This window comes from Anabas testudineus, chromosome 5 (genome assembly GCF_900324465.2).
Source record: "Anabas testudineus chromosome 5, fAnaTes1.2, whole genome shotgun sequence".
NCBI classification, from domain to species: Eukaryota; Metazoa; Chordata; class Actinopteri; order Anabantiformes; family Anabantidae; genus Anabas; species Anabas testudineus.
In genome coordinates, this window is record NC_046614.1 from 20,450,043 (window position 1) to 20,475,973 (window position 25,931).

At 40.0% G+C, this 25,931-nt stretch overlaps 1 protein-coding gene across 1 annotated transcript in view; it reads right to left on the bottom strand.

Moving 5' to 3' along the window:
- LOC113154573 (plexin-A2-like) overlaps positions 1-4,315 on the bottom strand; it is a 60,787-nt gene extending 56,472 nt beyond the window's left edge. The window contains exon 1 of the mRNA XM_026348853.1: positions 4,055-4,315. The gene's annotated coding sequence lies outside the window, so the exon portion shown is untranslated. The remainder of the gene's footprint in view (positions 1-4,054) is intronic.
- Between the last annotated feature and the right edge of the window lie 21,616 nt (positions 4,316-25,931).

A 25,931-nucleotide genomic window follows, 5' to 3' on the forward strand; every position in this document is an offset into this window, starting at 1 on the left:
TGCAGGGCTATATTGCTTTTGCATGCATAAATCACTGAGACCTGCCAAGGAAAATACATTACACTGGGAACAGACTAGAGCCCAGCGAGTGTATGAATAAGAAAAATAATACTGTACACAGTGCAGAGGATCCATGTGGAGCTCTGCATAGTGCATATGTCCATAATTCCCACACCACTGCACACAGAAATCAAAGAAATTATTCCAAAGAAGCCGATATGTTTCCTCGGGTTCCTCCCTCTTTGCCCATATGGCTTCGTGGGGTGGAGGATGCCAAGTTGGAGGTAGCTGGCACGAATAATTATGATCAAAGAAATTACAATGCAAAAAGAACAGCTGCTACCTCCACTGCTGACAAATCACTGTGAGCAATAGGAGACAGTGATAGACACCGAGCAAGAGAAAGGGAAACAGGGAAGGGGAGGAGAGATGGTGCATGTTCTACTATTCAAGAACTTTTGCTCTAAGTACTGTACTATCCCGATGACTACTAACTCTGCGCCTAAACCCATTTAACATTTAATCCGCAGTGCAAATAAGGCCTTTGGTGGCCATTCACCCAAAAGCTGTACAAATACAAGCATCTGCCCAGATTATCTCAGTCTGTCTCCATGGTCATCCCAGCTAAGCTTGTCCCTAACTCTGAAACTCTACCCCATTTTCAAAGTCTCCGACTGTAATTTTCAGCAAAAACATAGAAATTTCCTCAATGTTCAAAAATAGAAAATAGCCTGGTTAAAAGTACAGCACCCTAGTGAGCCCAAGATCTACCAGGACTGCAAACGCATGTGAATTTCCCTCAAATCACTGGAAGGCAAAAGCTCTTTCCTGGTTAACCCATACTGGGAAAACAGTAAAGAATTAACAGTGAATACACAGAAGAGAACATTTCCCTATGCTGCAACATGTCCTGCTTGACAGAAATTGATCCTGAAATTAAAACGGAGTTCTCAAAATCTATTAAGCAAGTCCAGTCCCACCTGGTTTGTGGCTGCCAAGGGCTGATCACCACTGTTCAGCAGTCTCACATGTAGTCCAGGTGCTCTGAGCTTCTGAGACATGACGTAGATGGCCTGATGGAGACCACTTTGCAGATGTTACTACTACACGACCACACTGGGCATCCTGGGGGAACTATTTTTTTTCTAGAAAAGCCAGAGCCTTAACATTTCACCTGTCATCTCCCATCACAAGGAAAAAGCAATTTAATGGTGTCCTGTCTGCTGTAATTTGGTGGATTTTGGTGTGAAAAAAGAGCAGTTACATCTGCAAACTTAAATTAAAATACATGAAGAATGTTGTAAAAAGATTTCATTTTACAAAAATGAAACTTTGTTAAGTACCTTCCCTCCCAAGTGGAGTCCTCCTCTTGATAAGTAAGCTGATCTTAATGTGTAAAACCATTTCTGTGCCGCTTTGAGGGAATGATACAAATTCTTCCAATTTCATAATGATACGTCATTACTTTTCTAAGAAAGGAAAATAAATGCATGACATCCCTCAACTTTCTCAGCTTTTCTTTAGGACCATATGTTGTCTGCTTACATCAGTGCCAAAAAGAAATCATGCAAAACACACACATCAGCAACCTTGCACTATTTGTATCAACAACAGTGTGACAATCTGGAGGCGATGCAGCATATTGCAGGACCGCCATCACTGCATGCTGAGTGCTGCCAAAGCTGCCATCTGGCAGGTGAGCTGCATGCTTACCTCTCCTTCCTCTCTCTTCTCTCCTGCACCGTTTGTTAGCACTTCTCTCTCTCTCTCCCTCTCTCCCTCTGTCTGTCTGCCTTTTCCTGTCTTTATTAGTCATTCTCACTCCCGCTGCCAATCTATTTCCACCTCTTACTCTCCTCTCCAGCTCTGCTTCACCCCTATTCTCCACCTTTATCTACCTGTACATCCACCTCCCTCCGGGGCCACGATCACACACTGAAATAAGCACAAGCGTGAAGATTGAAGACAGGATGGAGAGAAAAGAGTAAGGACGTATCACCAGTGCTTGATGTTCTGCACTATGTTGTCTCTCTGTTGATCTCTCTCTCTCTCTCTCTCTCTCTCTCGTCAGTTTCAGTTTAATAGTACTTTTTGGAGCTGTTCCCTGACGTATACGCTCGTATGTAACAACAAACTAGTAAATACACACACACACACATACAGTACATGCGCACTAATGCAAACTCTAACACAAACAGACTCGCTGGGGGCTCTTCTTCTTCCTCGGGCTGTAGCATCTGAACAGTCGTGTGTAATCAGTGTCTCTGTGGGCAACCAGGGTTTCAGCGGGGGGAGGTGTGTGTGTTGGAGGTGGGGGGTCTCCAGCTATGGGTTAAAGCATTGAGCTGCTGTGCACTCACACACCGTGTAATTGTGTTACATACACTAATTCGCCTGATGCACCATTGTAGCGCCTGTGCGACGCCTTTGCCCCTGACCCACATCGTGCTCCCTGATATTCCAACAACTCCAAAATCAATGTCACAGATTGAACTAGTGGTCATTTAATCAAAAGCTGTTTTTCACAGCTGTAGTAGTGTTGTGTTGCTGTTCTTCACTTGTTCAGTATAGCTCATTAATCTCTGTAGGACTCTGAGATAACACTTAACTCCTGGCTTGTGGGTGAAAATGACAGAGACAGATGTTCTAAATTATCTCACCTACCATGGTCCAGTGTTGCCTCCAGGGTCAAAAGACTCCTGCAAAATGCACTTTGTAGATGTTTGCCTCCCTAACTTCAGTCGCTTTCTAGATGCCTCTTGCATCATTGAAAAAATGACATTTGAAAAGCTCAAAAGCGACTTGTCTTCAAGCTTGATCTACAAACTCCTCGTTTCATAAAAGTAACTTCTTTTAAACAACTGTGTGGCAGCACAAATATAGGAGACAGGTATTTGAAAGCCTCAGCTTGTAAGTATCAGCACTGCTAGAAAGCATGAGGCATTAGTAGGGAAATACTGACCCTTCAAAATTGGTTTAATTAGGAGTTTGCACTGAGGCTCCTTAGATTAACAGGAATCATCACAACCAGAACCTCCGTTTCATTTATTGCTGAGGAGAGAGACAGAACTAATGTGGAGATTCATTTAAATTCTAAAATTAGCAGGCAACTGATAAAGTGTCGGAGCGCATGACTGGCATAACCAAGCCAAGAGAGGAGCCAATCACTCCTTATTTGAGAGGCTTTACTCGCTCTAGAGGGGCCAGGAGAAGAAAAGCTAGTCCAACTGGCCCACCAGATAAGCCGGACCAGAAAGAGCATACAGAGGGAAAAGGGGGTTCATCTGGTTTGCATGAGGGTTGAGAGTGAAAGAGCCATGAAGCCAATAACCAGACGTCCACCAGCCCTCATCACCCACTCTCTACTAGCACACAAACAGATGGGGGCTCGAACAAAGATGCACTTGGTCAACAGCATTGTTGAGGTTGGCACCGCTACAACAGTGTGTGCTTTAGTTCTTTCGGGCTCACGCTCCATCTCAGCTCCTGCCCAGCCTTATCAGCGTCCCAGTGGCTTCTGCTCTGCCCAGGCTGCCAAGGCTGCACGAGCTCTGGCTGCAGGAGGCAGGGCATCTGTGGAGGACTGACTATCTCCAGGCTAAATACCTCACTCTGGTATTCTCCTGATGACCCGTGGGCTGACGACTGCCCAGAATAATCCAAATGTGTTAACAGTTCTGGATAAATCTGCACAAGTGGTTGTGCTGTAGTGGGCTTTGTCTAAAGTGGACAGATTTTTTTTTTCTTCACTGATAAAAGAATTATTTGCTCCAAAGCTGCACAGTGCACTGAATCCGACTGAATCTGAGCCATTCAGTTTTCAGAGCATCAGCCCACATCTGTTGGTTGTTACAGGTGGCCAGTAGAGAGACACTTTAATAATTTACCCATGCACCATTTTGAATAATACCTTGGTTGGGAGTGCACGCTGTCACTGAACGTCTTTCACTGCGTCCAATGCGCGTAAAGTGCACCTAACTTTACCCTCCTGCACGCTGCAGGGCTGCACTACACGCTGCCATTCACCTTTAACTGGAAAGGATTGACTACTCACCTTGAAATAAGAGGAGACTCATTCATGAGTAGCGCAGAACCGCTTGATTCGATGGGATTTGTTGGGAGCGTCCCGCGTCTCAGTCAGTCAGTGAATGTGTGTGGACGCCAAATACTGCGAGATAAACTGCCGATTAATGTCTTCCACACGCTGCCGCGACGCACAGGACAGTGCTGAGCATCTTTTGGTGAACTGCTGAGATGGAGACTGCACCAAGTGATCCTGCCGCCTCGTTCAGGGACTGATCATTTCTCTAACAGGCTGCCACACAAGCCCTCTCACTCTCACTCTCTCCTCCTCGGTGTGGCTACCGGTGCCACATGAAGTCACCCATCAGTTCACTTGCACCTCACGTACAGTGCGCTTTTAGACCCAACCTCCGCCGCGTCATCGTTTGGCACAACTTGAGCGCAATGCAATATATTTCTGTCTTGTAGACATGAAGTGGACTCTAGAAAGTGTTTGAGGATTTAAACATGAAGGCAGGTGAATATTATTATAGAGAAACAACTAATTTAATACAGTTTTAACCAAAACGCCTGTATTTAGAGTTGTTAGTGTATATTTAAATGGACGTAACCTATGTTATCAGTGGAAAATGTTTGAAATATAACTTTTCTCAAACAGATTTTGATCTTCATGTATTTGTAAAATGCATTTTATTTGTACAAATGGGATGTACTGTATATTTAACTTAGTAAAGATAAAACGTTGGAAGAAGCCAAAAGGAAATGGTGTTGCAGCTGATCAGGTCTATTTAAGTAAATCATTTAACTATTTACATATTTTACTGTGAACTAATTTGTATTTTATTGTCATTGTGGGGTCCAGATAAATAAAGGCAACAGCAACCACAAGTTTCCTTTGAAACACCGCCATCTGTAGGTTGACTCCTGTGACCACACACACACTTCCTTTTACACATGACACTCCTCGTTATTTAGCTCATGTTTGTTTAATACTTCAAATTAAATGTTAAAACACTGTCTGTGTCTACATGAAGTGGGAGGTTTTATGATGCATGGACATCCCTGCCGTGAAATAATACCTCACACACACACACACACACACAGTCGGCTAATAGTGTGTCCTAATGAAACTCACCACTTCCACAGAACTGCTTACATGGCTGAAAAGCTCAGTTGGCACTTTTGACAGTTTTCGGGGTGGTGGTGGGGGGTGCACAGGGTCCATCAGCCAGCTGTCTACCCCTCATTATCTGTCGTTTGGTGAGTTGGAGATGAGTTGGGGATGTCAGACGGGCTACCTGTTAGGGCTGCACAGCTCTGGGTGGCCGGTGGACTCCCTCAGGGCTGAGCAGATGGCAGCTACTCCTCACTGGCCCGGCATCAGGTACTGCAGTCATGAACCCCTGTTACACACACACACACACACACACACACAGTATTGTGCAATACTATAATGCGAAAGAAAAAAACATACAAGCCTGCAGACATGCAAACAAATACATGAACACACACTCAAGGCAGTGTACCTGCACATTAACATTAGCAGTGCTGGAAATAGGCGTGCGCATCCACACACGGCTGGAGGGAAGCTGCAGTTTCAGGGTAGCAAAAAATAGCATCTCTCAAAATAAGGGCAGACATGTTGAGCAGGCATTTAGGTGTGAGAACAGCATTTGGCTTTTAACAGTTCATTTATAATTGTTTTAAGACCCTGTGTGTGTTGAAATATTAACCTCCACATTTTAGATTGTTTAAAGGTAAAAGAGTTCAATGTGCTGCAGGTGACAGAACGTATCAGTAACGGTAACCGCCAAGCTGAGCAGGATGATTCATGTACGAGAGATGCATCGTAGCTCTGTGTTTGTCAGCGTTGGTCAAGACAGTGTCATAAACTGAGATGTAGGAGATTGTTATATGCACTCTGCAGGTCTGAATTAAATGCAGCTGCAGACGTGCTCTCTTATTTATGTGGTGCAGAGACCTCCAGCAGTTGTATGTTCAGAAGGCTGTTGAGATTCACAATAGAGGAAAAGCTGCGTCATCAGGTGTTTTGTAGGATTTGATTAGAACCACACTTCATGTTAATTTCCCATATATTTGTTATTTAAAGCAGAGAACATGTTGCTACTTTTCCTTCTAAATTAATATATGGTAATTATTAATTACCATATATTATTAAGTATTATGATAATTCATTTTGGATTCTAGAAGCCAATTTAAATAAAATAATAAAAAAGTAGTTTCACTTACTTGGATTTTTTCAGATAATGTTAAACATGTTTCTGAGTTTAAGTGTTGGTCTTAGAGCTGTGCTCATAAATCAGGATAATCTAATAATAATAATAATCCATTATAATAATCTATTCATGTGTAGCAGTTATTGACTGTATTGCGGTTTAATTATGTTCAGTGAACAGCAGTTATTTATTTAATTCTTACATTTTACATCCTCTGCACATGAAAGATGTGAGTATCATTACAGGAAAATTATTATTTATACAGTGTTATGCAACAAACGTAAAGTTCAGAGAAAATCGTGGGTAGGCTTCGTAGAAAAGCAAACAGATCTGTGCTGGAACTCACACCTTTACTTTCCATCTTAATCAACACACTTCCTGTTTGGCATTGAACGCTGGCCCTGGTCCAAGATGAGTAGATGGAGAATAGTACAATATATTTATAATTTCCAGGACACTGAGCTGTGACTATTTACTCGTTCTCTTCAGTACATACAATATGTCAGTCGTCGTTTTCTATCAAAACAGTATTTTGCCTGACTTCAGCTTTCACCTGCTGCTATGTGATGCACTTAATTAGAACAAAGGCACAACAGCATCAGTACATTTAATCACACAGTCTTATGTAACAAAGAAAAGGAAAGAATAATGAGAGACACCATCTGATATTTTAAAAACTCCAGTGCTAAAATATAAACTTTCAATGATGCATATATGGTAAAATAATAGATGTCGCTTCTTGATCCTCATGTAGAAATTCACTACATGTATTTAAATCTGTGTAGTGGACAAGATCAGTGGGTTGCACTGTAATTTGCTCTTCCTGCTCAAGTGCCCTTTGTCATCAAACCTTTTTTTTATGCCAGAATATATCTGTGCACTAATGAGATTAATCCATGCTTCATAAAAAGGCATTTTTATTATAGGCCATCATTTTAAATGTTCTTTACAAAAAGAGCTTTACAATCTGTGCAACATCAACATGCTGGCCTCAAAAGCCCAGTTTAAAAATGGAGAATATTATAATAAAAAACCCAGTTTAACAAGAAAAGCAAGCAGATACGTCTTCGAGGAGAGACGAATGTTACAGACAACGATGTACATACAGACTAGACTTAACCAATGACTGTAAACGTAGACTAAACATAGTAAAGTAATAATAAAAGGAACATTTTTGCTTTAATGTCACACCGTGGGGCGACCTCAGCTAGCCAGCAGGCACCTGACGGCCTAAAGTGCCTTGATCATCAGCTCAAGTACCACTCTGAAATGAAGCCTGGCCTTGCAGAGTCTTTGCACGCCATAAAGTGGAATTAGTCAAAGTGCGAAGCAATAAAAGCACCTGAAGGCAAACTGAGGTCTACGCCTTCATCAGTGTTTGCAATTAGTTACTTAGATAACCGCAGTGGTCATTGAAACGGCTCAAGTGTGTCTGGCATGCTTGGTATTTTACGGTGGTATTGTTCTGATGTATTCATTAAGAATATTATGGTGTTGCTCCAGGCTTCTCTCATAGACAGGACCCAAGTGGAGCAGCCAGCTTGATGCGATGTACTTCATGAAAATTACCATAACAACACAAAGCTGTGGAAGGAGGCAAAGGGAGGCGCATGCAAATGGAACAGCAATGAAAGAAGACCGCAGGGCCAATCAAGCTGTCATAACACGCAGAATAATAACAACTGAAAACCATTAAAACCTTTCACTCCCAACCGTTACACCTCACTGTGCAAAGAATAGGACTGAGAGGCCCTCATATCCCTCATTTTGCCTAAACAATCACGTGTAAACACCAGGCTTTATCCGACTCACATCCATCATCTCCAGATTATAATGAGACATTCATCAAAAGGAATCTTGTGCTGGCAAACAATTATCTGTTCCCTTTTCATTTGTTGTTGTTATTCCTGGTTAGACTTCTCATAAAAATCTCCTTTTTCTCTTGCACTGTTCATATAAACATATTTTTCCATCCAAAAGAAAAGTAAAACCTGCATTTTCCAGGTTGGATGACATGTTCCTCCTTTAGTATAAACACAGGCGCTGTACAGTCATTTATATTCAGTCAGTCTGATACACTACATCCTCTTGCTTGAATTAATATTATCTAGAGCGCCTAATGCCACCTAATTAACTCCACTTTGAGAAATGTTGCTAAAAACTATATTGTCCGGCTGTTTTGGGAAGTCATTCTGTCTTTTTAAAAATAAATCAAAGTATTTGTGATGTTTATTAAAGATGCTCTTCTTGAGTAGGAACAAATGTGCTTGAGGCAGAAGCTATACATTGTGTTCAAAGACAAACCAACACATTGTTTGTTCCGATCTTTTCATAGAATCTGTTGACAATAACTAAAATATAAAATGCCACCGTTGTTACCCTTTAGGAACAAAACATTGCATGGACAGATAAAGGTTTAAAGGATGTTGGGGACATTTTCAAAATGTGCCAGACGACCTGAGTGTGTGTCTGGAGAGTCCACAGGGTTTAGGTCCTGTTAAAAATGAACATTTTAAATACATCGTAGTGTCAAGTGCTATGAGATGGCTGACAGATGATGAATATAGCTGTTACCTGCAGCTGACTGCAGGTGTATCAGTCACAGAATGTGCTGTGTTGTGTCATGCAGCCAAGGAAACTGTCCTAATATCTGGTAAATATAGAAAAGCTGCAAACGAGATGAGAGCGGCAGTTAGAATCCAATGCTCCGCAGCAACCGGAGAGAGACTCTGATTGCTGCTAAAGACCCCAGAGGTACAGACTCAGACTCTCACACTTCCATATAACACTTCTGTGACAGAGTTTGAGCAAAAAACAAATTGCAGTGAGCTTCACAGCACCGGTATTTATAGCTTTACAGTGTAAAAGGAACAAAATCTGAACCATGAGCAATTAATCGTGTATTAAACCCCTTCAAACAATGGATGTCCAGTCATAACTTAGCATTAATGGCCTTCATGGCTTTATAAGAGATATTTAGCACTTCAAGACCCTGGAGAAATGTCTTTTCTTAGCCTTTACAAAATGATTGATCAGTGATTTTATCTGCTCCAACGTGAGCTGCAGCCCAAGAAGCACATCATGAACTAATCTGCTAAACTAATTTGCTGAGCTACTATTTACATTGGAAAGAAGAAGCCCTAGAAATGAGATGCCACCTTCTTTCTACAGCTACATGAAATCAAGGATCTATTGTTTCAAGGTTTACTAAGAATTTAGCAGACCCACCCTCGTTACTAAATATATAGCATTTGTTTTGTTGTTGTTTAGTCAAACTGTTTCTGGTCACGTCTCTTCTTTCTTATTATTGGCTTGTCAGTCATCTGTGAAGCGCTTTGAATTGCATGTGTCTGTATGAAAGGTGCTATACAAATAAAAATTCATTTGCTTTGAGAATGGGGACCCTGACAGGCATAACAGGAACAGAGCTCGGCCACGTAAAAGCATAAAATTGATGTTACATTTTTCTGGGACAAGTTTGAGACTTAAGCCCGGAGATTTTTGAAAACACAAAGTTTGTTGTGTGTTGAACACAGTGGATCTGTGATTGCCTGAGCAGCCATTTGGTGCGGGTCACTGGGTCAGATGATTATGTTGTAGCAGTTAAGGTAGATGACAACATTTCACAGGGCCAAATGCACCCATGTCATGATGTTCCCAGATGGAATAAGCCCCTGTTCTTCACAAACCTGTAAAAGAGAGGTTAGATGAAAACCAAAGGATGTTGTTAGGTCTTTGGTGTCGTTCAGCTCCTGCATATTACAAATAATTATTGGTAAAACTGTCTTTCAGCAGCTGCTGCGCTGATTCAGTCCAGTGTAATATGTGTCACATAGACGCAACTAGTATTGAAGCAATTGCTAATTCATTTCAAGTAGGAACATGAGTTGTATATCGAAGGACTGGAACATCCAGGTATTAGTATTAGTATTAGTAAGTGTAATGAAAATATTTAACTACCTTTTGATTACATTATAAGTAGTACAGTATATGTAGTATTAATATATTTAGTATTCATCCTTGGACAATGACTTGATAATGAATAAAAATAAATAATTAAATACATTAAAAAAAAACGGAGCTCATTATCATTAAATGTGGACGGAGTAATTAATTCCAAAGCACAAACGAAAGATTAAGAAAAGATGAACCTACATAACATTGTCAGAAATTCTCCTACAAAATACTAATGAACAATAAAAGGTATTAGGTAAAAATCCTAACACTAACACTCAAAGAAAATTATTCAGTGGCGATAATTTACAGAAAATCCACAAATAACAGAGCCGCAGGCTATAAGACGGTCACACTTTGCTGATACACAAACACAGAAGCAATTTACACATTCACCAAAACATATTCACAGATACATTAGAGTGTCGGGGTTAATTAGTTTTGTGTTTGGTTTTTACTTTTGATACACTGAAATGCAGCTTTGTGGTCGTTGCTGTGACATTTTTATATTATGCCTCAATCACAACTGCTGCATATTAATTACAATACTGAAGAAACTTAAGTAATAATACTGAATATATTAATAAAGTCAGCTACACTATTTCAGTAGTGCATGATTATACGCAAAAACTAAATGTTAAGTATCAAAAAGTTTAATAATTTAATGTTATCTCAACTGATTTGTGTTTTTCTAAGGAACAAAGCATTCATGTAGTGAAGAAGACCTGACTCATAGTGTGACAGTGACAGGGAAACATTGCAGTAAATCGACGAAGAAACATTTTTATTTTTTCATTTTTTGCACGAAAGGTCGTATTGAGCTTTAATCCAAACAGATGCCGTGTAATATCAACTGTGTGCTCTGTTCATATTCAGCTCAGTCAATTCACAAACTAAGTAAAACCTACAGATTATAAGACAGAGACTTCATTCACGAGTTCCTGACAGATGAGAAATAAGGAAAAGATTTCCTCCTATCTGGATTTTATAAACGACTCACTTCCCCCACTGATTGAATTGAGAGTAAATTGACCCTTTCCTCAGTTACACCGTGCACTGCGTAAATGAAATTCTCTGATCTGTTTATGTGAGCGCAGTGTTTATCATCAGTTTATTACCCTCATTGACTCTGAAGGTATTTTGCAAGATGCCACGTCCTGTAGCAAGGAGGCATGGGGCGGGGGGGGGGGTAGGAGGCTGACAGCGAGAGCCAATTGTGTGTGAATATGATATGAAAACACACAGCTCACCCATCACTCATGCATTTTAATCAACTGACATTTGCTGACATTTTGTGGCTTCACATTTATTCTTGTGCTTATGCTGCAATAAATTCATACTGTAAATATTGAGAAAACTAAGCAGAAGCAGAGGAGCAGAAGAGTTTGGTAATTATGTGGAGTTGGTGAGATTAATCAAAACTTTTAGGAGGTAGAGGTAGAGACAAGACTGAACAACCTCACACTTTCTTACAGTTAAACCTGTTTTTGTTTTTTTTACACACTGCGTTTATAGCTTCATCGCTCAACTGCGCATTACCTGCATGCGTGAACTTCACCTGCTGGGATGTCCACTTGTTTCTGGAGGTCATTCCTTCCGCGAAACAGGTGGACAGAAGTTGATCAGCCCACTCAGCATTTCCACCATGTCCCGTGGCTCAGGATGTGCTCTTTTTAAGCCAAATCGCTCTGGTAAATTGCCCACTGCACACATTTGAGTCCTGTGCATATGTGGATTCTTCAGAAAAATGTCAAGTAGGGTTTTTTTTTTCTGAAGTAAATGAAATGATTTTTATTCATTTATAGTACTCTTGAAAGAGCTGATGTTTTGTTCTCAAGCGGGTAAGTTAAAGGCTGTTAGGAATGGGTTACAAGCCAGCATCACAGTGTAAGGGCTCTTCCATATTTAGACCAGCATCACACCCTTTTTATTAAAGAGGGCTTAGAAAATCTTGAATATGTTTGACCTTCTTTAGAGGAATTCATTTGCATCTGGCTTATTGGATGAAAGTAATTTTGTGTGCCATGTAAATTGGCATTTTCTTGTTGGAGGAAAGACACTGCATGTGTAAATATTCAGCAGGAACAGACTGAAATCTTGCCTCAAGCAAATGAATGTGGTGAAATATGAAGTAGGATTGTTATGTGTTAGAAGGAGTCAGTCGGTGTGGCCCAAAAAGGGGCAGAGGTGCAGTGTCGTGAAGCTGAAGTGGAAAATTAAGAAGTGAAGAAAATGTCTGTCACTGACATTTAACCACCAGCTCAGCGAGATTTCTGAATTGCCCCTCGGCAGATGTTCCGGGGGTCATCTATTGAAACCTCAGCACAAAATGTCAGAGGAGATTTTGGTTTAATCTGTGCTATAAGAAATATACCAAAGGCTTCGAGTGATGATAATTCTTAAATTGGCTTCTGAAAATGCTGGCTGATGAGCCCAGCTCGGGCATACGTTGGACACTGGCTCAATACAAAGTGCAGCGCTGATTAGATCTCTGCAGGGTTTCTCTCACTTTCAACCTTATTATTGGATTCTTTCACAATACACAGAGAAGATGAAGCCTGTGCTCACAATAGAGTTTAATGTGTGGTGCCTCTATCTTGGCACAGGAAATCATTACACTGTGGTTGAGCAAATAAAGGAAAGCGAGGCAGAGGAAGCGAGTGTGCTTCAGCATCCATCCCTGGTTTTTGGAAGGGATCAGTGGAACATATTAGTTTCATTATTACAGTTATTATCTCAAATAAAAGTGAGTAACGGCTTCAGGAGTCATCTTAAGTCTCTATACTTATATTACTTATATTTTTCACAAAGACACATTAGAGATGATTATATTGTTTTTTATAGTAAAGGTGACTAAATATGAATGAAATGAAATTAGCCTCTAGGCAGCTGATATATGAAATAAAATCACTTTTCATAAATAACAATACAATTTATGTAAAGGGAAGAGCTAATGCTAGCATGCTAACATCAGTGGCAGATCCAGAGGGGGGCAAACACATTGTCGATCTTAGTTTTGTCTGTGTGTGTTTCATGCTAGATTTTAATAACTAAAACTTTAAGCTCTCTAGAGAAAGAGCTTGCCAACTTTAAGTCGATCTAATACATTTGCTGAATTTACATCAGCATTCACTCACAGGGAGTCATTTACCTCCCTGCCCCCGGCTTTCCTGCCAAAACCTCGTGCCCTTTGTTACCCCTTACTGGCTAACATATTCACTGTAGCAATGTTACTGTAATATTGTTTTTTTTTTTTGCATTAAAAACCTTTATAATCGTGATTTGGTGTGTTTGCATGTTGATCTTTGCTAAAATGTTAGCATGCAAAGAAAAACTAACACTAACAACAAGTCTTTTAAATACTTACATACATTTTATACAGAGAATACTTAAATACATAGATAAAGTTTTAAATTAATGCATTTAATGCATAATTTACTTGCAACTTCTTCTGTGGTGTAGTGTTATTGCTTTTTACTATAACCACAATTGGCAGTAACTGTAACCAGTCAAAGTCCTTATTGAAAACAGGCTTTAACTCACAAGCTCAAGATAAAATTAGGGATAATGAAGATGTTATCCCCCCACCGGGCTAATCATAATAACAGTAAACAGTTTAGATGTGAGAAAAGCGTCAAGTTAGATAAATGCTATTTTAATTAGCATTCATCACATGCTATGAACTCATTTTGTTAATTCACCTGTCCTTGTGATCATGAGCCTACTTGTATCTAGTGCAGGTGTTGGAGGAATTATAGAAAACAACAATAAAAAATACAATAAGTGAGAAAATTGTAGAGTGAAAAAGAATGTTTTTATAATTAAAGTGATGAAAATACATTAAAATCGCCGTGACTCGTGTGTTTTGTTTTTGTTTGTTTTTTTCCATCTGTCTGCTATTGTATATGCTTTTAATGTTACAGCTCTCTAATCTGGGCACTTTGCCACGAATGCACTTCACAAATAAAGTCCCTCTAATGGCCACTGTGTTTATCAAGGTATTATTAATCAAAAGCTCCCAGAATAGTTATTTTATATAATGTAATATAATGTCTGTCTGTGTCAAACCTCTACAAAAGAAAAGCAAACGCAGTCTTCCGGTGCTCATTTCAGCACCACGGACAGCTGCACTCACTCCTTCTCTGCGCGGCTTTTTGAAATTGGCAGTCCAAGGCAATCACAGAAGTTTTGATGAGTATATATATCTGCCTCCGCAAGTTCTGATGTGACACATTTACCCACAGAATGCCCGCACACACAAGCAAACAACACACCTGAGGCCAAATCCATATTTCCTCTTGGTAGAAAATAATTACAGCTCTGACAGGCCTGTCTGACCCTCATATCACACTATCATCCCTGCAGTTCCTTATCTGGTTTGACGTTTGACTTAGTTTGTGCGATGTGCAGGTGAAGCCAGCTTGTGTTTGCTGTCACACAGAGTCACTACAGCAGAGATGATGACCTGCGCACCATGCTCCACTGAAAGCCCTAATAAGAGTAGCCCAGCACCCGCGCTGCGGAAGATCTGCAATATAAACCATCTAATCAGCAGGTCAGCTGGGACTTGTGTCCTGGGCCGCGTCTGATGAATGAATCATCTCCTCTCATCTGTCTCTCGAAACGCACTGTGTCCGAAGGACGTCAAAATCAGAGAGGGGAAAACAGACACAGGGCTGTCATGAATTTATGAAGAAATCTCTTTAGGGAGAAACATGTAGAGGGAAAGAAAGGATTTAGGATTCAGCGTCTTCAAAGATTCTTTCTTGAGCCGAGCCGTCAGACTTTATTTCAAGCAAAATGACAATTTGGCATTGTATCACTGTTCCCTCTTTGCCTCTCGCTTTGTGTCTCCTTCTCTGTCTTATATTTCACTTAATGTATTTTAATTAGGACGTCGAAGTAATTGCGGCTTGTTGCTTGTGAACGGAGCGATTTCTAATTTTTGCCTGTGATAGTCGTTTCCTGTAAGCACGTTGTTAGTGTTTGGCTGCAGCTCAACATGGTTTTGTCACAGCCCTGCTCAGCTGGATGTATTGTTAGACACAAGCCTCCCCACCACCACCACCACCGTCTCCCAGTGCTCCACCCAACACTGGCTCCCCATTGCTTCAAAATAGTCGTTGCTCACATTTGATGTTGTTTTACAAAGCTAGAAGACACTTTATTTTACATTAGGCACTGGTAATATCTAGCAAATGTGCTTTCAAAGCAATGAATGAACATTTTGAGAGATACTCATTTTCTTACACAGTTAGATGAGAAGATTGATGCCGCTACTAAAATGTTTTTAGGACTAAACTGCTACAGTTTTATGTTAAAACCACCATTTAACACTAAACTGCCTGACATTTTGCTTAATTTCAGTAAATATTGAATTCCAGTTTAAGTAATATTTGCTACAAACTAGTGACCCCTTTTAATATATCAAACTGCATATTGTGGGATATTTTACCTTAAACCTTATCTTACATTAAACAAGGTGGTGAAGTTAGAAAATAGTAAGTGAAACACATTCATGGACATAAAAAATAGACCAGACTATTCTTTTAATTCAAATGTAATATGCCTACTTTAAAATTGCACGTACAATATGCTGCAGTGAGTCATCACTATTTAAACATATGCTGTACTCTACAATTAATATAGGATTACATGTCTTAATCGCAGGCTTTGAAGCTTCAACTGCCTGTATCTTGGGTGACTTCACATTCATATTCCTCTGACTAAACGATGATCAACTTCCGATGCCAGATTCAGATTTTCTCCCACAGTAGCTTCCACGACTCAACTAATCCTGGGTTTTCTCTGCTAAGATGTGCCGACATATTATCAAAGGTTAAGCTACCTCGCAGACACAGAGAGCGCCCGCAGAATTAAAATTTCAATTCGTGTTGTGTGAGGGAGCTAATGAGAACTGAGGGATTATCAGAGTTATTGGTTGTGATCGAGTCAATTTGAAGCTAGTCGAACATCAGAAGGCTGAGCTGGGCCGTGATGTGGTGGAGGAAGGACGGCTGGAAGATGGGGCAGCAGAAGCCTCCAGACTGTCTCGGTGACAAGCAGACATGCTCTGGGTTATGCCCAGTGGTAATTCCCTGAAAGGTCACACAAAATGACACCTACCAGCGTTAAACCCAGCCCTGCTTTCTCTCGTCCTCATCACTTCATCGCTATAATCTGTCTGATTCGTCTTTCTAGTGCTGCTTGTGTCATCTCTCACGCAGCTTTCAGCCCCGCTAAAGCCACCTCTGACAACGAGAGGGCAAAACAGGCAATCTGTGTCACATTTGTCAGATGTAATGTTTCTCCTGCTGCATCATATCTGACTTAAAGGGACAATCTTGTGGTGTGTGTAACACCAGGGAAATCAATGAAAACTGTGAATGTCTATAACTTTCTATTAGTTTTTTATCACCTGAGGAGGACCAGTATGTCAAGGATTTATTATGGTGTTAGGATTACAATGCTAAAGCAATTTGGTCAACTCCAGCAGTAAATTGGCTTGTCACATAAGATAGCATTACCGAGATGAATGGAAAATGCCAGGGCGCACATTAAATTATGAATGATGGGAATTATATTAACATTTAAATGAGGCAGTCATGGTCCAGTGGGATTACAAGTTTTCAGTGTTTATGGTGCGGAATGATGTATCACAAGGAAATCTGAAATAAATTTGAGTGTGTTATTACATTCCCGTGGTCGTTAGTTACACAACAGCAGTGTGTACTTCTAAATATCATCCTGATGAAACTGATGTGCTACCTAATCATCATGATAGGCCCATTAACAACTGGTATGGTGCAGTATGTAAATACGAGAATAGACTGGAGCTGCAGCAGCAGAGAGATTCCATACGTTTCCGTTTTTGTTTACTCCATATATCTGCTTTTTGGTATGAGGAATGTTGTCATCGTGTGACTATTTCTCTGCGATCTTGGCTCCTCATCCTCCCCACTGCAGCTGCAGCAGGCTACAAGCAATCACAGCAAAACATGTCCAGAGGGGACCGAGAAGGAAAATGAAAGCAGCGAGTACAGGCAATGACCTTTGCGGACTCCTAACATGATAAATGTCAAAGGTTTTCTGTTTTTAATTTGTCAGAGTTTCTAGAGAAGCCTGACCTATGCCTACTTTCAGCCAGAGCATTCCCATCACAGTAGTCGCTGAAGCGGCACCTCAAAACCTATTACTACCCGCTTTTGCTGAGGCTGAGGCTGTCAAAGCTGCAAATTAGCCCATTTGCAACCTTTCATAATGCACTGTAGCAAGGAACAGCATGTTTTTCTCAGGGAGGACCGACGCGGAGCTGTGTAATGTATTGCAAATGTGACATATTGCAGACAGTCCTGAGAATATACATTCACATTTGGCAGGTGTCACTTTTGTGCTGTTCTGCAATCTATTATGCTTTCCTAGCACATTTTGACCTCAATGTGTTGGATGTTATAGAAAAAAACAGCAGCCTCATGAAATAAGAGCTTGGATTGATGGTTATGAAAGTACACACGTCTTTAAATTCCTTCACACTGTGTCATCAATATGAATTTCATGCTGATATCTGACAAGTCTCCTCAAATCTGCAATATGCCATAAGAATGCATTGTTGTCTGGATCCACTAAAGATGTCGTGCTGCATAACTTTACTGTGATGTCACTCCAAGGAGACGTATGCAGTTGTTACAGTGCTGCTGCTTTCTTTTCAAATGGTAAAGCATGTTTCGAAAAAATAATATGAAAGTTTCAGCAGCAAAACTAATCCAAAGGTCAAAAGTAAGGATATACTGGCAGATAAACACATGGGGATGCAAACATCAGAGTTGGCAAAAATCCAGGAGACTCAAATGTTCAAATCAATAGCTGTCATTTCTGTGCTGCATCCTGCATGAATATGATTTTGTGTTTTAGCAGCTTAGAAGACTTAGTAACGTTAACATGGTCACATTTCGTTAGACTTGTGCAGGTGCAGTAATGGTGATTAACTCCGGCTATTAACCAGTGAAGCCACAGAGCTTTAAGCAGATGCACCGTCTCATTGTAAAGTTGGAGCATTAGCTAGAACACATAATTAAACTCATATTAATGTTCCTGGGGACTGAACACATCATGTTACTGAGTGTATTTAGTGCATGTGTTTGCAAACTGTTTCTTATTACATACTGCATCCAGCAGAGCTAGAGCAACATTAGCATTCATCTGGAGTCATGTTTCAGGTCATTTTATTAAAGTCCAATATTCTTTCTCCTCTTCTTTTTTTTTTTTTTTTTTTTGTCTCCACGAACCCCTAAGGGTGACGTCTGCCTCTTCGCTCACAAAATCTTCTCCAGCTGGTTGCTAATGTTGCCAGCCATTTGGTTCTAGGCAGGTAACATAGGCTCAGTTTATGAATAGCGGCTGCAGCTGGAAACGAGGATTATGAGAGCAGCGAAAATGAATAAAATCATTAAAGTTGTAGGCTGTAAAACTAAAGAATTTACTGAAAGATCCTAAAATGTTCTGTGGGCCAAGATACATAATACTTTACTTCTCAAAATGATATGTATAATAAAATACTGATTAAAACACCTTAAAGAAAATTACAAGTAACCATTTGGACAAAAGGAAAGTTTGGATTAATGCTGGTAAATGAAATTTGCATCTCATTCGCCTCAGTGTCTTACCCAAAATTTCATTACAATCCATTCAATATTTTTAATTTAAGATTCCAAGAACTTTATTAATCCCTGGGGGAAATTGCTTCACCTTGTTACAGCTGCTCTCTGTCACAGCACAGAACTAGAGAAGTACACCAACACAAAAAAACGACAACATCTGTCAAAAAGAAATAAATATTTATAAAATAGAGGTGGTACAAGAGCAATGACTAGTAATGATGGATTGATAAATAATCAGCGATGATTAAACTATTAATTTAGCAGTGCAATTAAGAGTGACTTTGCTGAGATATTTTAGTGTGAATAGAATAAATAACACAATCAGTTCTTAGAGACCTTTTCATTATTAAACCAGTGACTCATGACCATCAAATATGAGAGGTCTGACAAGTAATTGTTGAAGTAGAGTCAGGAGCAGAGGATTCATCCCCCTGTTCTTCTCTCTTGGAGAGTTTGATCAATGAACAGCTAGTAATCATTTACAAAAACCCTCTGGTCGATTCCACGTTAGGGTCCATTCTGCTTAATGGACTTTTCTTTTTGTTCCTCTACCTACTCTGTGTTCCAGTCTCATTTGAATGAATGCTGGTCGTTCTTTCCTGCATAATCTGACGCCTGCTGCTAGGTGCAGTCAGCTAAAGCATTTTCGTGTTTCAATTTGACATTTCTCATCTTTCTTTTGCCTCATAAACAAGCCAACAATTATTACTTTTATACTATATGTGCTGAATACAAAAAGTTGTCAAATGATTTACCGCCAGAGGTCAAAGAAAAAAGCAAAACCATGAAAACTCCTCCTGTCTGGAAAGCAGCAGAGCTCTTCAGCATGCAGTGAGCTTCCAGTACGTTGACCTTCATCCCATAACCAGAACCTGTCTCCCCTCCTGAGGCATGATGTGCTGCTGGCTTGGACGTTTTCCAAGGTCAGGTGGAGCGCCTTCGGTCCTGTGGGGAGGTGAGGAGGTGGGGAGGTGATGTGTCCAGTGCCCTCTACTGTTAATGAGAGTATATTGAAGGACCACAGGGGGTTAGAGGTAAGGTAGAGGGAGAACTTGAGGTGAAAGGGTCTCACGCCATCCTCCTAAATGGGCTGTGTGTGTTTGTCTGTGTTTAAAGGTAGAGGGTGTTTGGTGGTGAAGGGCGCGTCCTCTCTTCTGTTGCACACGTGTGAGATCTATGACAATTTAAATTAAAATTAAAAGCAAAGATCACTGCTGTGCAATTATCTGCGAGAGCAAACCTGCGAGCAATTACTTCTTGGTTTATTGATTTACATGGAGTGAGACAGACAGCTTCTCTTCTCCTCTCAGGTAACTTCACTGCTGCAGTTCGTCGTAAAAGTGAGGTGAAGTGAATGAAACGTGTCAGCAGAATAAGAAAAAAAAAGAGCTGACGGCAAAGAAATCATGTTAGCCGTGCAGCATTAAAGGAATAGTTATGTTATGTGAGTTACTTAAACGTAGTGACACATGGCTATAGATCCTGTTGAGTCACCATATATCCAGGAAAATATGGGGTCATCTGTGTTAAAACTCAGTTGCCAAGTAACATTTGATTATCAATTTGATCTGAAAGTTAATTATCAAAACAGTTTTTCCTTGTTGCTGGCTATCAATGGGCAATTCAGACATAAAGTCTACTAACATGTTGTGGTAAAATAAAAATTGCACTGAATGTCTGGTGTCAAATTTGCTCTACCTTGTTGAAGTCATTTAAAAAGTGTCTGCTCATGCTCATTTTCACTTGCAGTGTTCTTACTGAATGTAAGGGAAGGATGTGCCATGTATAGAAACTGCCAAGCAATGCAATCCACTATTATATATAGCTTATGTAATTACTGTTTGAACGAAAGTAAGAAAACATTCAATTTATAGAACTCCAGAAATAAAGCTGCAATGTGTGTACCTTTTCCAGATGTTGTTTTTCTTTACTTGCTGAATGTGCTTCAGACAAGGTGAGTGTCTGAAAACACACTGCTCGTCTAAAAAAAAGTCTCCACTTGGGTTTAACTATGCAAAAGAGTAGGGTGAAGTGATGCACCCATCATGCCTAATGTCTACTGTACAAGCCTGTGGGGGCAGTGTTATGATCTGGGGTTGCTGCAGTTGGTCAGGTCTAGGTTCAGTAATGTTATGTGTCCAAAGAATTAGGTCAGCTGAGTACCTGAATATACTGAATGACCAGGTTATTAATCAATGGGTTTATTCTTCCCTGATGACACAGACATATTCTAAGATCACAATACCAGGATTCATTGGGCTCAAATTGTGACAGAGTGGTTCATGGAGCATGAAACATAATTTTCACATATGGATTGGCCTCCACAGAGTTCAGACCTTAACCCCACTGAGAATCTTTGGGATGTGCTGGAGACTTTGCACAGCGGTCCGACTCTCCCATCATCAAAACAAGATCTTGGTGAAAAATTAATGCAACTCTGGACGAGAATAAATGTTGAGACACTGCAGAAGCTTATTGAAATGATGCCACAGTTCATTCTTCTTTGTAATACAGATGGTATATGCACTTTTTAGAGAAATAAGCATTGATCTTTACAAATCTAACCAGTAGACAGATTAGACCCCATCCTGTATAATGAAGAAACCATTTATGATCAGCACCTGTCTGTCATTCAACATTCTCCTATGAGCTGACGTCAAAAATGATCATCAGCATAGTTTTCTAATGCTGGAACAAACAAGACTGTGCTGGAAAGAACTGGCAGTTCTATAAAAGCTAATCTGGCACTGCTGCTATGCCATTGATCTTTTGGCTCCTTCAGACAAATGAGTCAATACATTATTCAGTGCATTGAGACTTCTACAAAACCTGTGACACTAGAGAAAACCAGAAGCTTCCACTGCCTTGTTACCTAAAAATATCTTAAAATGATCATGAAAGGAGCCACATACAGTATTTAGACTGGCCTCTATTTAAACTGTATTTTTGTTGTTTGTGGCTTTGCAGACGTGTTAGGAGTGCCTGTGGTGTAAATGCAGCTCCACGTGTTTGACGATTTAACACAAGGTTGCACTGCTAGTTAGAAGACGGGCTTATTGTATGATGACAACAAGACGTATAATGACAAAACTAGTTAATTGACACATTTATCAGTTTAACAGCTCTTATGTTCTCCACTAGTATTAATTTAAGCTTCTTTTGTGGTCACGGGGATCTTGTTTTTTTGCCTTTGTGGCCTGACAAAATTGTTACTGAAATGTTACTGAAGCGTGTCTGTGAAAAAGCTGCAACAAATGCTTGACAGGAAGTGTTTCAGGATTTGTTTGGTGTTGGAGCCCAATTAGGACTAACAATAAGTCCATTTGCACATTCAGAATTATTTTGAAACTGCCTGTCAAATGTGTGGGTTTATATATATATATATATAGATATATATATAAATATTTAAGAAGTCAAAATAAACCTTAGACTTCTTTAAAAGCACACCATACTGTATATTAAGGAGAAGAACTTTAAGTCAGTGTAAAAACTGAAAGCTGGTTCATTTAAGTGATGTGAGATATTATTAATCTAGTTTAGCTGAATTGCCTTTTATGTAGGTCCAGCAATTAATTTACACAATCCATCCTGTCCAACTGTGGACACAGAAAATACCACAATTAAGAAAATTTAAGCAAAGCTCACTTGACCAGGAAAAGCAGGCAACTGCCCTTGATCCAGACCTCCAGAAGCCTGAACCGCCCCAGGTTCAGAGTGTGTCCATTGTTTGCATATTTGTTTGGGAATTTGCAAGTATTATCTGGGTTTTGCATAAGTGATCTTGTGGCCTTGTCTTGTATACTGTAGGATATCAAAATCTAATTCCTAATAATTAGTTTTGGTTTATATTGGGCCCAAATGGTGCAGAGCCCATAGGAGTGTTACAGCGGTTGGTTTTGGGCTCTCTGTGCAAAGCATAACAAAGCTGCAGTATAGTATGTTCAGACAAGTTAATGCAGCTGTGCACATAAGACTGAACAGAGATTAACACTAATAATTTAATAGCGTTTATTGTTCTTTAATATTTATTGTGCTCCTGTGGTCATTTTGTAATCGACTGTTAATTATTACAACATTATGGTGTGAGAATGGACCTTTGTTATGTATATTTCATATAAAGTACTTATTCTTATTAAAGGTCTAATGAATATATCTGTATATACAGTGAGTAAAGGTGATCCATTGTTTGTTGTTGATCTTTTACCAAATTTGGTTGTTTAAATTAGCATTTAAAAATCATTAAAAATAAAAACAAGACTTCAGTGTTCAGTGTAGAGCATCCATTTATGTAGGAATCCACCTTTTCAGCGCTTCTCTTTCATGATTCAAGATGCCCCTTAACTGTAATGCCTTAAAGAATCAACAGGTGGTAGTCTCTCCTCCCCCATTTCCGAGTACTTCAAAGTACAAAAGCACCTCAGACTCCTGAAATGTGCTTTTGTTCTCACAGGTGATGTTTTTAATGTCGACACCAAAGTTGAAAAGTGAGCTGGTTGCTCATTTTGGGATTTAGCAGCACAGTTGGGGGCAGGTATAATAAAATCCAATAAGTGTATTTTTAGTTTGTGAGGTTGTCCATCCCAGCAGACCATGGAAAACAACTCTGTCTCAGCCTCTGAAGCAATGAGATGTACTCGACTCACATAAACTCTGGTATGACTGTGTGATTGCACCACTCGTTTTTGTAATTACTCTGACAGCAGCTGCATGATACACAGACAGTCCATCAGGTCTATTATTCAGATTTAAGTGGGTGGAGTGACACCACTTGTTCAAATAACGCACAAGGAGACTCCGTTTCCTATAGTATTATCACATGGCAACCACTCCCCACTCCAGGCAATTTGTCATCATATATACATAAATCCTATTAATAGTGTGATACCGTGTGATACTGTGTGATAAGTGCTGTGTAAATAGGTTTAATATGCAGAGAAATGTGTTTAGACTTTTTCCTGTTACTCACTTTAATGTTAGCTCCAATGTGGCACAGTGTAATGGTCATTTTCAACCACACATTGTTTTTTACTTCACCTGTGAGAAAGGTGGTATAGTGAGATGAGATATGTGTGGCTGTTGTGTCAGCACATGCCCACACTGTGAACCTTTGCAAGGTCTGTTCCTGTAAGGCACAGATTGCAATCTACTACTGTTTAATAGAGCATAGAGCACAGCTTTGAATTCAGAGTTGTGCTGCTTTTAGTGCTTTTGGAAAGGTTTCTTAGACAGACAAACATACTGATATTACTTAATGCATCAAACTACTCGAGCAAAATACACATAATGACGCTCAGAATGGGTTACTGGATAAAGTCAGAGTATGCAAACTGCTAAGATTCCTGACCATGAACTGGCTTTTTGCAGGATCATCATGGCAATTAACAGCAACAGTGGCAACAACCAGCAGTACAGGACTGAGCTACACTTTGAGTAAAAGCTTTACAAAACCCCTGAAGGGAAAATAAAGGAGGTGGGCAAGATGTGCCCGAGCAACGTACTGTTACGACGGAGAAGTCGCTCTCGGCAGGCTTGCTCCATCTTGTCTGCATTCCACAGCAAACTCAGGGAAGCGGTTCATGGAAAATTCCACCTTTGTGCCATTTAGAAGAAAAGATGGGAAGAAAAAGAGCAGGATCATAGTTTCTGTAAATGTGTTACTTTAGCATACGTTTTGGAAAACTAACACTTCGAATTTTATCATTACAGTAACACACTGATGTCACTGATATTCCTGCACAGTAAATATGAAGACAGCAGCGAGCGAGCTTAGCTTAGTGTAAAGGTAACAAAATCCATCTACTAGCGCCACTAAAGCTCACTGATTAACACATTATACCTGTTTTGGTTTATCCCTACCAAACCCAAAGCATTAATATGATAAGTGTGGTTTTGCAAGTGGTATAGTTGACTCCAGGAAGTCTCTGCACGTAGCTGAGTCCAGCAAACACACACACCCATTTTTGTACAGATTTCCTGATATAGTATGTTAAATTTCCAATAGTGTCCTATACACTACTGAGCTGTTTTTAGGTGAGAAACTATGTGTAGCTTTATGTCACACTGTTTGAATGTTGCATCATATTGTGAATATCACAGGGATTTTTTAACTGGGGGGGGTAGGAGTGCAGTTTTCCCTTTGGCACAACTCTCAGACAACTTATTCAAAATATAAAAAGAACCATTTGGAGCAGACACAGTTTCACTCTCATTCCTGAAGTTTTATTTAACTTTCAAACCCCCAGTATGAGCCCTGCTGTGTTAACTGCCTTTTAACCACAATCATTTAAAGAGATTAGCATCTGGGTGCTGGGCTTATCCATTCACACAGCACTCAGAGTGAATCAGCTTCCCTGAGGGACTCTGGGTTGGCTCATCAAAGGATAAATCTCTGCAAACTGACACGTCACCGAACCCCTTTCCTTCTTGATATACGTTTATTACTGTCTTGAAATGTATCTTTTATTTTGTAAAAAGAATTCTTGATCTCTGTAAGACTACCTGAATAAAGATAAATCAAAAACTAATTCCCCACTGAGTAATAAATTACGAGCTTGAAAGAATACTGATATATCACATGCTGATGGTTGGTTCACGTTAAGGCAGGTATGACAACGTTTCCACGCTTGTTCGTACAGTTTGCTTGTGCGAACTCAGCGACCCAACCTTTTGTAGTCCACTGTTTATTCTCTTCTATTCCTTGTTCATTACAGTGTGATATTCTGCTGGAGAGGAAGCAGTACATCTTGAATGTCTTTCAAGTCTCGGCACAGCAGTGCATATCTTACCTGAAGTTGCAGCAGGCTGCTGCCCCGGGGCCTCAGAGCCTGAACCCCACCCCCACCCTCTCTTCAGTGTGGTCCATGGACTCACTGATACACTGAAAACTGCCAAGATTATACTGAAATAGTAGTGGTACAGTCGTAGTTCTGCAGTACTATTCATGCTTATTTGCGATGTGAGTTCTCATCTCCGCCTTTATGTAATATTTACTTTCTTGCTGATTTTGACTTTACACTGAATTAAATTGCAGTTTATTCATAAATTAAACTGATTGCAGATT